The sequence below is a fragment of the Dipodomys spectabilis genome, unplaced genomic scaffold (genome assembly GCF_019054845.1).
Source record: "Dipodomys spectabilis isolate Male_0828 unplaced genomic scaffold, ASM1905484v1 ptg000274l, whole genome shotgun sequence".
NCBI lineage: Eukaryota > Metazoa > Chordata > Mammalia > Rodentia > Heteromyidae > Dipodomys > Dipodomys spectabilis.
Genome location: NW_024870951.1, coordinates 2,835,577 through 2,848,139, shown reverse-complemented (window position 1 = coordinate 2,848,139; position 12,563 = coordinate 2,835,577).

Sequence of the window (12,563 nt, the reverse complement as noted above, 5' to 3'; positions counted from 1 at the left end):
TCTGGGTTTTCATTTCTATTCCATTGGTCCTATGGTCTGTTCTTGTGACAGTACCAAGCTGTTTTAATTACTATGGCTTTGTAGAAGAGTTTGAAATTTGGTATTGATATTCCTCCAGCTCTGTTGTTTCCGTTAAATATCGTTTTTGCTATTCGGGGTCTTTTATTGTTCCATATGAATTTTTGGATTGCCTCTTCTTTTTACTGAAAGAATGAGGCTGGAATATTGATAGGTATCATATTGAATTTGTAGAAAGCCTTGGGAAGTATTGCCATTTTCATGATGTTGATCTTTCCAATCCAGGAGCATGGGAGTTTTTGCCACTTTCTAAGTTTTATTTTGATTTCCTTTTTCAGGTTTTTAAAGTTTCATCATAGAGGTCCTTCTTTTCTTTGTTAAGTCCAAGGTATTTTATTTTTTGTGTGGCTATTACGAATGGAGTTGCTTTCCTGATTTCAGCCATACTTTTCTCATTTTTGGCATACAGAAAAGCCATTGTTTTTTGAGGGTTAATTTTATACCCTGCTACTTTATCAAAGTTTTGACTCAGCTTGAATAATTTGGGAGTGGAGTCCGTGGGATTCTTTAAATCCAAGTTCATGTCATCTGCCAAGAGGGAGAGCTTCTTCTTTCCCTATTTGGATTCCCTTTTATATTTGAATCTTATCTTATTGCTGTACCTAGCCATTCTAATACTAGTTTGAAGAGAAGTGGAGTGAGTAGACATCCTTATCTCATTCCTTAGTTAAAAGGAAATACCTTTATTTTTTTACCATTAAGTAAAATGGATGTAGATTTGTCATATACATCCTTTATTGTATTGAGGAATGTTCCCTGAATTCTTAATTTTTCCAGAACCTTCATAATAAAGGGGTGTTGGATCTTGTCAAATCCTTTTTCTGCATCTATTGAGGTAACTATGTGGTTCTTATCCTTGCTCTTGTTGATGTGAGTTGTTGTTTTAATTGATTTGCATATATTGAAGCAGCTTTATATCCCTGAAATGAATCCTGTTTGATCATGAAGTATGATTTTTTGGATGAATTGTGAAAGTCGATTGACCAATATTTTGTTGAGAAGTTTTGCATCAATGTTCATCAAAGAAATGGATCTATAGTTCTCTTTCTTTGATGAGTCTCTGCTTTGTTTGGGGATGAGGTTTATGATGGCTTCATAGAATGAGTTCGGTAGTGAACTTTCTCTTTCAATTTCATTGAAGATTTGGAGAAGTATTGACGTAAGCCCTGCTTTGCAGGCCTTGTAGATTTCTGCTGTAAAACTATCTAGTCCCGGGCTTTTCTTAGATCGGAGTTCTCTTATTGCTATTTCTATTTCATTGCTTAATATGGGCCAGTTAAGATGGTTTAACTCATCTTGTTTTAGTTTCAGCATGTCTATATTTACTAGGAAACAGTACATTTCTGACACGTTCTCAAACTTATTAGCATAAAGGCTTGAGAAGTATTCCTTATAATGTACTGAATCTTGGTTGAGTCTGTGGTGATGTTTCCATTCTCATCTCTGAGTTTATTTATTTGAGTGTGTTCTCTTGTTCTTCTAATAAGATTTGTTAAGGGTCTGTCAATTTGTTAATTTTTCAAAGAACCAACCCTGTTTTGCTGATTCTTTCTATGATTTTTTGGATTCTAATCCATTTTGTTTTGATTTATTTTTAATTATTTCTTTCCATCTACTGGATTGTGGTTTTTCCTGCTGCTCTTTTTCAAGGAGGCTAAGATGTCTCATTAAATTGTTGGTTTCAGGTCACTCCAATTTGTTGATGTAGGAACTCAGAGCTATGAACTTGCCTCTGAGTACTTCATTTGCTCTGTCCCAGAGGAGTTGGCAATTTGAGTGTTCATTATTATTGAATATTATAAACATTTGAATTTCGTTTCTGATCTCTTCCATGACCCATTGGTGTTTCAACAGTGTGTTGCTCAGCCTCCATGTATTACAGGACTTTCATTAGTGGCTTTTGGTGTTTAGTCCTAATTTTATTCCCTTGTAGTCTGAGAGAATGCAAGGTATAACTGCAATGTTTTTGGATTTTGTAAGTTTAATTTGTGACCTAAATGTGGTCTCTCTTGGCAAAAGTTCCCTGTGTGCTGAGTGAAATATTCGGTAGATTTCTGTTAAATCTATGTGATCTATGCAGTTTTTTATATCCATGGTTTTTCTGTTGATTTTTTTTTGCCGAGTTCATATATCTAGTGGGAGAGTGTGTTAAAGTCCCCAACAATTAATATCTTTGCATCTATGGGAGATGTGAGAAAAAATATAGTTTCTTGGATAAATTTGGGTGCTCTTATGGGGAATAGATATTTAGAATTGTAATATCCTCCTGAAGAAGAGATCCCTTAAGTAGTATATAGCGACCTTCTTTATCTCTTCTCACTAATTTTAATTTGAAATCTCTTTTATCTGATATTAGGATTGCAACTCCTTCCTGTTTATGAGGCCGTTTGCTTGTTAGATTTTGTTCCAGCCTTTCACTTTCAACGTGAAACGTGTTTGTTTATATGAGCAAGTTATGGCTTCTGAATGCAGCAGACAGAAGGATCTTTTTTTCACCCAACTAGACAATCTATGTTGCTTAATTGTATTGTTAAGTTTGTTAATGTTGGGAGACAGTACTGAGAGATATTTGGGAGTTGCTGCCATTTTATGCACCTTCTTGAGGGCTGCGCCAACTGGTTTCTTCCTATGGTTCTTGGATTCTCAATTTGGGTGCAGTTTCTTACCCTTTATTGTGGTCCTGTTGGTTTTCTCTGTGTATGACATCTTTAAGTAACTTTTGTAAAGCTGGTTTGGTAAAGATATTTTGTTTCACTTTTTCTTTGGTATGGAAAGTTTTTATTTGTCCTTCAGTCATGAAGGAGATTAAAACTGGGTACTATTTTCTTGGTTGATAGTTGTTTGTCTTTAGGGCATGGCCTACATCATTCCAGGTTCTTCTTGCTTTAATTGTCTCTGCTGAGAAATCTGAGGTGATTCTAATTGGTTTCCCTTATAGGTGATTGATCTATTCTTCTTGACAACTTTGAGGCTGTTTTCCTTGGTCTGAATTGATCCTGTGGGGATTAGAAGGTGTTCATATGATGTCCTGTTCTGGTCTGGTCTATTTGGGATTCTAAAAGCTTCTTTTATTTGAATAGGCCTATCTTTTTGCATGTTTGGGAAGTTTTCTGCTAGGATCCTGTGAAACAAAGTTCCTAGACCTTCTGTTTCTAGGTGCTCCTCTACACCTATTATCTTCAGATTAGGCTTTCTGATGGTGTCTTCCAAATGTTGAATAGATCTATCATATTTCTTGGATTTGTCTTAGATAGTTGCATGTTCTCCCTCTATAATATATAGGGTGTCTTCAATCCCCGAGTTTCAGTCTTCTGCATGGTCTAACCTATTCTCAAGAATTTCTACTTTGAGAGCTGGGAAGGTGGCTCAGTGGTAGAGCACTTGCCTTGCATGCATGAGGCTCTGTGTTCAATTCCTCAGCACCACACAAGCAAAATAAAAAGCCGGAAGTGGCGCTGTGGCTCAAGTGGTAGAGTGCTAGCCTTGAGCTGAAGAGCTGAGGGACAGCGCCCAGACCCAGAGTTCAGGTCCCACGACCACACCCAAAAAATAAATAAATAAAAGAATTTCTACTTTTTAAACATTTTTTTTCCTTCTAATTGGTTGGCATTGATGGCTTCAAATTCTTTGATGGAGCTTTGTTTTAGATCTTGTATGAATTTGTTTACTTCCTTAATTTCATCTTCAGTGTTTATTCTCAAATCACTTAGTTGATTGGTTATGGTTTCCTTGGACTCTCATTCTTTCTGTTGGGCTCCATTCAACATTCCCTTTCGGGTCTCCCTGACTTCATTCAGCTGTCTTTTAATGGATTCCATGAATGCCTCTATTTGGTATGAAAGTAACACCAGTTTTGTGCTAGAACACTATTTTTAGGCAAGCATCAACCAAAGTCCTGTAGTTGCACAATCAAAAGTTGACAGATACAATCTATTTCAACAGGTACTATCTATTCAATGTAAAACAACAATGTATTAATGGGCTAAGAACAGCAAAGTAGAATTTGGCAAACCAGAAATTATTAGTTTTAGGGAGAAAAGTGGGAAAAATAGGATTAGAGAGATGTAGAAAGGTAAAAGGAGAGTGAAATTAACCAAGTCCTAATCTCAAAGAGGAAAATAGATTGGACAAAATGATAGGAGAAAGAGAAGAGAAAATAAAAGAGGCAAGAAAAAATGGAAAAACAAAAATTTAAATTTAAAAAGTGAAACACAAAAATGATGCAAGTTTAAAGAGGAAATATTGAGAGAAGAACAGGAATAGGATGAGAGGAGCGGACAAGTAGAAAGGAGATGTGAAGAACTAAAAACACTTAAAATAAAAATAAAAAATAATTATAATATTATATAGGTATTATGAGATAATACTGTTATTAAGGAATTTAAGCCTAAGAGTTTTTGAAATAATTAATAAATTTTTGGATTAAGTGTGTAAACAATGTGGAATAAGGTCTAATAATCAATAAAGGGTATATCTGAGGATGAGGAGAACAGCAATTAAGTCACCTAAAAAAGAATGAAGAGAAGAAAAAGTGAAAAGAATGAGAAAGAAAGGAAAAAGATCAAAATTCAGTAGAGATAAAATAAAAATACAAAAGTGCACACACATATACACCTAAAATAAAAATTATAAGAGGAAAAAACAGATTAATAGAAAACAATTTTCTTAAAAACATTACAAGTTAATGAAAAGGTAAAAAGAAAGGGTTCTTTGGGGGGGGGGGGGTGAATGGGAAGATCCTATATCTCCCTTGTGTCCATAACTAGTCTATTGGTGGAGTCTCTTGTCTGCTTGTGGTGTTTGATTTTCCTGTGGCTTGATTGGTTTCTTAAGTTAGTTTGTTTGGCAGGCAGAAAAATGGTTTGCTTTACCCAGAATTTTGTGATCCTCCTCCCAGGCTAGTTCAGTGGGAGAGAGATCTGCTTTGTTTCTCACAAAAGAGAGAGTTGGCAGTTTCCTCTTGTTTGGAGATGCTGTGATGAGGCTAGGTTCTGGGTAGAGTTGAGGCCTTTCAGCAAACACTAGCTTTTCCCTGAGGGGCTAGCTTCTGAGACACTCACAGAGCCCAGCATGGAGTCATTCTCAGGGTTTATGATTACTGAATTTCAATTGATTTTCTAGGCTGCTATAAGGAGGGGAAGCCTCTGGCTCTGTTTACACAGTGAAGAAAGACATTCCTCTGGGGGCTGAGTTTTCACTGCCTGGGCTGGGTGACTTTCTCTTGAATGGAGCTGAGCCTGGCAAGTCAGGATAGGTTCTTGTGACCTGCTAAATGACTTTTGTTTTCCTCCAAGTCCTGGATTGGAGCTATATTCTCAGCCATGCCTTTGCCATTATCAAAGATGGAGATCTCAGGTAGTGGAACAGTGGGTAGGGGAGGGGGAGGGGTGACCTTGCCTCCTCTGCTCCCTGAGAAGGAGTTATTATGTCTTGGTTCCTGGGTTGTTTCTGGTCTGTGATCTGCAGGATGAAGATACCTTACCTGCACCTTGTCAGTTCTTGCTGGTGTTGGGTAGAATCCGATCACTCGCTGGGTCTGGCACATTTGTCCAGGACTCTCTGTGTTGTAGGTATGGCCACTGCTACTGCAAGTGCTCAGATCTGTTTCCTTACGTGGATTTTCCCTTTCTGGCAAAAGTCTCTGTACTGGGATGGCACACTTGGTGTAATTCTCCCACCTAGGACAGTTCACTATTACACTAAAACTGCTTTATGGTGGGAGCTTGTTTAGCCTCCAGGTTCTCCTCTGCCATCTTCCTGGAACTACTCCTCGTTTTTTTCTCTCCAGTATATTTTCTTGTTTTGGAACAAGTGTGATGGACTGTCCAACCATTCAAAATGAAGCTTATTCCATTAATTTAATAGAAAAGGAATGCAGCCTGCTTACATCTCAAACCAACTTTGAGTATAATGTTAATCTGATAATTCACATCATTGAATTTTCAAAGTTGTATTAATAATTTTTTGTTAAACTATTCATTAAAGAGGTTCTAAATAGCAAGAATAAAAAACAATGTTTTGCTTTCTAAGAATGTAAAAAGCTAGTAATTCAATAAAACATATTCTATTCTTCCAAGATTCCATGGTGAAGAATTTCTCTTTTATCATAACCCTTACCACTGACCCCCTCCCATCAAAATTGTAAGCTTTATTCAGTTTTCTTGTTCCCGCATTCATTTTGGTACTAAGACGATTAATCTCCTTGTTGTATTTGACAATGAAATTCCAATTGTTGTTAGAGAGGTCAATACATATTGCCAAAGGCAGATTCATGGGCACATCATAGAGCATGAACTATTGAATATCATTAACGTGATCCTATTCAACTATTCCATCAATTAATAAAAATACCACATATATGTGCATCTTCATATAATTTTTAAAATGCAATGTAGTTACATATCATATGTCATAAAATAATTCAGACAACTGGTAGAAGAGACTAAGCTCAACCTTTTGCATCGTTCCTAATACTATTTGTAAAATTTTCTTTCTCAGTAACTTTTACTGCAGGGCCTTCTTTTCCTAGCAATAAGTTATAAGTCATGTCCTTGGATTTTAGTCAACTTTGAGTAAGCTGTTTCTTTCCACCACCAGTTAGTCCCTCGAGTTAAATACCTGAGGAATAACTTGTTCCATTATGCCTGCAAGAGGAGTATCCAAGTCAACTGTCTGTGCCCACTCTTCGCTTGCTTTTTTGGGGAGAATGGGGTAACAGAGACAGGGGAGACAGAGGTGTCAAGGTTCAGATGGCTGGAACCATGGTGTTATGAATTATGGGTAGCAGAAAAGAGTAGTAGAGAGTAGGATACCAGGTAACGGTTAACTGTGACTGTAATTGCTGAGTTCCAGTGTAAGGAAATTGGTTAGCAGCAACAGCTTTGCAGGGGTTGGGGTAGCTAACACAGGTATCCAGAACTGTTTTGCAGGGACAAGGAAGCATAGACAAAGTGAAAGAGTAAAATAGTTGTGAGGGATTGTGGGGCACAATCAGGGTAACAAGGTCATGGGTGTGCAAAGTGGGTAGCCAGTACTGTGGGAGAAGCAATTGACATGGTGGCCTGATGTGGTGCAGAGCTCTGGGTTTGCCTGTCCAGTTTTGGCTGTTAGATCTTTAGAGAAAGTACCTCTAGCAGCTCATTATCAGCTTGTTGTGTTCAGGCACGTGCCATCTATAAATGTCTACTCCAAGTAGATTGCATTCTTTGACACCAACTATAGGATCTTTGCTCTAAGCATCCTGAGAGACCACACTCCACAATGCTACAGAAATGGCTCCACATAGTAAGCTGCAACAACCTCATACAACTCTTGCTGCTCCTCCCCAGTGTCAATTATCATGGTAGCAAGGGATCTGAGATGTGCTCAGCAGCAGTGCTCTGAGAAGCTACCAATTCTTACCATCCCAATTGGGGAGCTCCCTAGAAATGGGCAAGAGCACTTGCTGATGTTCTTCCAACTTCTCTCTGTGGCTATGCACAACCAGATTGTTGTACCTCAGGTGGATTACTTTAATGTCCAGGTAGCATCAAACTTGCTCTGTCTTCTCTCTCTAGGTGCTCTTCTTCTGTTTCAGCTGCCTCTCCATTTCCCAGGTAGCTCGCTTCATCTCCACATCTTTTGAATTGTGCTTCATATCAACCCGTGGCTTTCACACCAAGCCCTTCTATTTTCTCATCTACCTCTCTAGCTGTGAATCTGGTACAACAAGCTAATTTCTGTATCTGTTTATCAAGATTTGAGCCGGAATGCAAGATGGTACTAGCTAACTGAGAACATGGGGAGCTTCTTAAATACTTCCCTGCCATTCACTGCTCATTGAGAAAGACGCAAATGTGTCAGTCTCTCCTTCTCCATATCTGGTTCAGCAGAATAAAGTGAATTCACAATGGAGCTACCAGACAGCTGCTATGTCAGCAAATGATGAAACCAAAGATAATTTAGTGAGGGGATACTTACCAAGTGTACTAGGATATTACTAAGAACTTTCATCAAACTGGTTATTTTATGCCCAAAAGTGTAGACCAGTGTTAATCTCTCCCTGAGATCTTCCTGTTCTGAAGGCCCTGAGGACTCCTACATACAACTCAGACCTAATGACATGGGTGAATAAAACCATAGGTGAGTATGGATTAGTATTTTGAACGTGTGGTAAAGTGTTGTCTTGTCATGACCACCATGAAATCAATGTCCTTTCTCTGACCTACATCATATCTCTTTATTTGGCATAATTGGCAGATTTCTTAGTGTGTTATTTTCTTCTGTTAGTTCAGTGCACAAGTTAAAACATTAAGCATGCCAAACCATGGGTTTCCATTGTCCTAGTAGATGTTTTGCCTTCTAGGACCTTCCTTCCAGGTAACTCTCTGTTTAGTATATTGCACAATGCCCCAATCAATGAAATCATTTTGAGCCTAGGAGAAAATCTCCATTTGTAAAGCAGTACACATAAGAAGGAGATGATACCCCACACACAAATGCTCCAGGAGAACAGAGTGTAAGGGTGTCTACATATTTGGGAAATAGGATTCTGAGGGGTGGAAAGGGATGAGTTTAGATAGCAAACCTAGAAGTAATTATAAGTTTCTGAATTTCTAACCTTTTTTCCTTCTGCCCCTCAGATTCAATTCAAGAAGTGGTGGAATGTTTATGATCACAAAAAGGAGTTTTTAATCCCAGGCCCAAACTCTAGGTGTTCTTGTTACATCTTCCCACCTACCCCTGATGTAAATTGTCAGAAGGGCAAAGGCGAAGGGAGCCCCTTGCTCAGGAATATAAATGGAGCATACAAGTAACTGCAGTCTCTGACTTTCTATTTTGAAGGTAAGATAAAAGGAAGTTTGAGATTTTAAGAAATCAGTTTCTAGGCTCTATGGTTCCTTCTGACTTCTTTCCCTCCTTCTATGTTTTGAGAGCCACAGTTAGTACAGTGCTTCTGTCTCTTAGAGGGCAATCCTTCTCTTCATACCATGCTTAAAGTAGACAATAGGTGGAAGCTGCCAATAAAAAAAAAGCATGAAATAGCACACAATGAGTGCTTTTCCTGAATTCCTAGACCTAACAAGTTCCCAATTCTGAAGAGAATGTGATTATGGGTGAGTACTAACAACATCCACTGAATGGTGAGCTTGGAACTCTTTTCCCAAGGCAGGTTCTGTCCAGGTTATTAGGATGGCTGAGATCTACTGAATCACTGAACTTACAGACCATGCAAAACAGAAAATTCTAAGAGATTGAGATCCCAAAAAGAAACTGGACCAAGAAGAGAAAACTTATCATTGCTGAAAAAGGAGGAAGACTTAACTAGGAGAATGTTCTTCTGAATACAGATATGGGTATAATTATAAGGAAGTTTTAAGTTGTGGCTCATCAGTAGAAACTATCAAGTCAAACCTCACTAAACTAAAAATAAAACATAAAATAAAAAAAATCTATTTGGATTTCAGTACTAACATCTGTTTTAAGGAGTGTGATTGTGGTGTGTGTGTGTGTGGGTGTGTGTGTGTGTTTGTGTCTGTATGTGTGTGTGTGTGGTGTCTGAGATTATTTACGGGACAACATTAGTTCTTAAAAATCATCATATTGTCAATATTCTTTAGGTTTCCCACTCATGTCTGGTGGCGTTCTAGCTCTACCACGTGAAACACACAATTCTCGCTTCCTTCTGGTTAAATGGAGATAAAGATGGATATGTCAACCTGGGTTGGTTTCAAACTATGATCTTCAGATCTTATTCTCTGGAGTAGGTAAGGTATAAGAGTGAGCCACTATGCCCAACCCAGTATTTCCAGTGAGTTACATAATCTTTCTGAATCTCAGTTACTTCCTGTGTGCAAAGTGAAAAGAATTACTGTGTGTACCTTAGAATCAGGTGGGAGTTATGACTGGGTGTAGGAAGTATACGTGTTTGGGATGTGTGTACAGAGCCTGACACTCTCATAAAACTACTGATGTTTATATTGAAATGTATTCCAGGAATTGAAACAAGAGGAATTTTTTTTTGTTCTAGTTTATCCATTTATGGCATTGAGGGAGCCAGAGATAGTCAAGTAGAACAGGGAAACAAATGCAGCACTTGTACACTGTAGCTATTGTGTTCACAACGAGCTATACGACTGTGGACAGGGACAGGAGAGATGGGATTGTCAAACAGGAAATGAACTCATTACCTGACTTACAAAATGGTTATCCATATAACAATTTTAAAAGTACAATAACAATTTTAAAAGTCCAGATTGATGATGATCTTCTCCAGTTTGTGTAGGTGCCCTTAAGACTCAGGCCCACCGATGGAGTTTTTGAACGTCAATTTATATGATAATTAATATAAAGCCATAATCTCTTAAGAAATGTTGTAACAAGTAGTTCATTCTTAGTAGTGGTTTCTCTTTGAGTAGCAATTCTATATGTTGTTGGCCGAGCTAATGTTTTACTTTCTGTTTTTCATATTTGTTAGGTGTTGAAATCCCTCTTAAAGTTTTGCAACAGAGTTCTGCTGTATCTTGGCACCCTGCCCCTAACTAAAATGGTAATCAACCTTTGAAATTCAGGTACTTGAGTATGAGTTTTATTTATTTAATTTGTTGATGATGGTGAACTGTCGCTGTCCTTCAGCTCTTCAGCTCAAGACTAGTGCTCTACCACTTGAGCCAAAGTACCTCTTCTAGCTGTTTCTGCTTAGGTGGTGCTGTGGAATCAAACCTAGGGTCTCATGCATTCAAGGTAAGCTGTCTACCACTGATCCACCTTCTCAGCCCCCACAAGTGGTATATTTGTGCAAGGGTCTATCAAACAAATCTATTAAGCAAATGTATTCATTAGCCACTAGACATAATCAAAATTATGAATTATCTGATATTTTAATGAATAAACCTGTTATCATTGTTACTAGGAATTATTTGTCTCCCCATGCTGTAAATATGGAGGAGGTATTTTAAACTAAAACTACCAAAGTAATTTTAATGTCTTGGTACTAACAAATCTGTCCAGGTGTTATTACACTAAACAGAGAATTCAAAATGATTTTTCTTCATAAATACAGAGATTAAAGGACTTATAATACTTATTTCAAATGCAAATTAAAGGGAAAATCAGCCAGGAGGTAAAATTTATATTGAATGTTAATTTTTGAAGATGAAAAGAAGATCTTAGATGGAAGACTAAAAGCAACACACTATCAGAGCTCTTTATGCTGAATTATAAAAAAAGAAGCTTTAATTGAAAAATTGACCTGGAATGTGCACATCAGGCAAAGGCAAGCAATCAGAGCATACCACCAAGAAAGAAACGCCATAATGTATATCTTAGAAAAAAGAAACAAGTACAGACTCGGGCTCAACATCCTTATCCTTGATTTTAATGATACACATATACCCCCCTACACGCAGATGCACTCACACACACACACACACACACACGAACACATGAGAATGTATGCAACAGCTCAACCTACTCACTTCCATTCAACATGAATCAAAGATCTTCCTGTAATATTTGAAACTTTAAAAGTTTCAAGTCTTGTAAGTAATTGATGACAGATGCATAAGCAATTATTTTCTGAATAGACTCTGCTATAGAAATGAGAGTTCATGATGGTTATAACTACTTAAACATCTTTGAATCTCGAAAGAATTAAACAAGAGACAATCCGAATTTTGAAACTATATTTCTACCAGCTATTCTTCAAAGGCTTAATAAGAGGTTACAAAATCCAACATTAAATATCAAATTAATACAACTAATACTTGTGTAAGCGAAGTGAAAGACACTGATCAGTGACCTATGCTCCTCCATTTCTAAACCGGTTGCACATTGTGGAGCCTATGATTCTGCTGGGCCAGGCCCACAGTTGTCTTCCCCAGAGCAGTGGCCCTGCTGGGGTTGCCACTGGGAGCTGTGTGGAGAAGAGGGGAGGCTTAGGGGGATGCCAAGCTGGGGTTGGGGATGGGAGTAGTAGGGAGAGTACGGGAGGCCCTGACAGAGGCTGGTGAAGGGAGGAAGGAGGCAGTAGGCCAAGGGCTCAGGAAGCAGCAGCCCCAAAGGCAGTTGGGTTCTGGGGAGTGTCTGTGAGGTGTGGAGTTAGGCCCCTGGGGCCTCGCGGCTGGGTGAGGAGAGGAAGGAGTCTCAAATCCCACCCTAACAGGCAGTGAGAAATGAGACAACCAGTGGCTGAAGAATTTCAAGTAAAAAGGCAGGGACTTGTAGGGAAACTCTGGGGGTGGGAAGGGCAGCAGTGCTGAACCAGTGGTTGTCATGCCTCTCTGGGGCCCTTGAAGTGAGTGAGGGCCACCTCTGCTGTGCACTAGGCCTCACTCTCGCCTTGAAGCAGGCACCAGGAATCTCAGGCACAGGCTCAGCCTGCCCCACAGAGCTGGCTTGCCATGAGTGTTGGGGACCGGGCAGCTGCTGGGAGTTTATGTGCAGCAGGGCAGAGGAAGAATGGCTGGTGGGCACTGCTCCACCCTAGCCAGGCACAGGGCCACTGG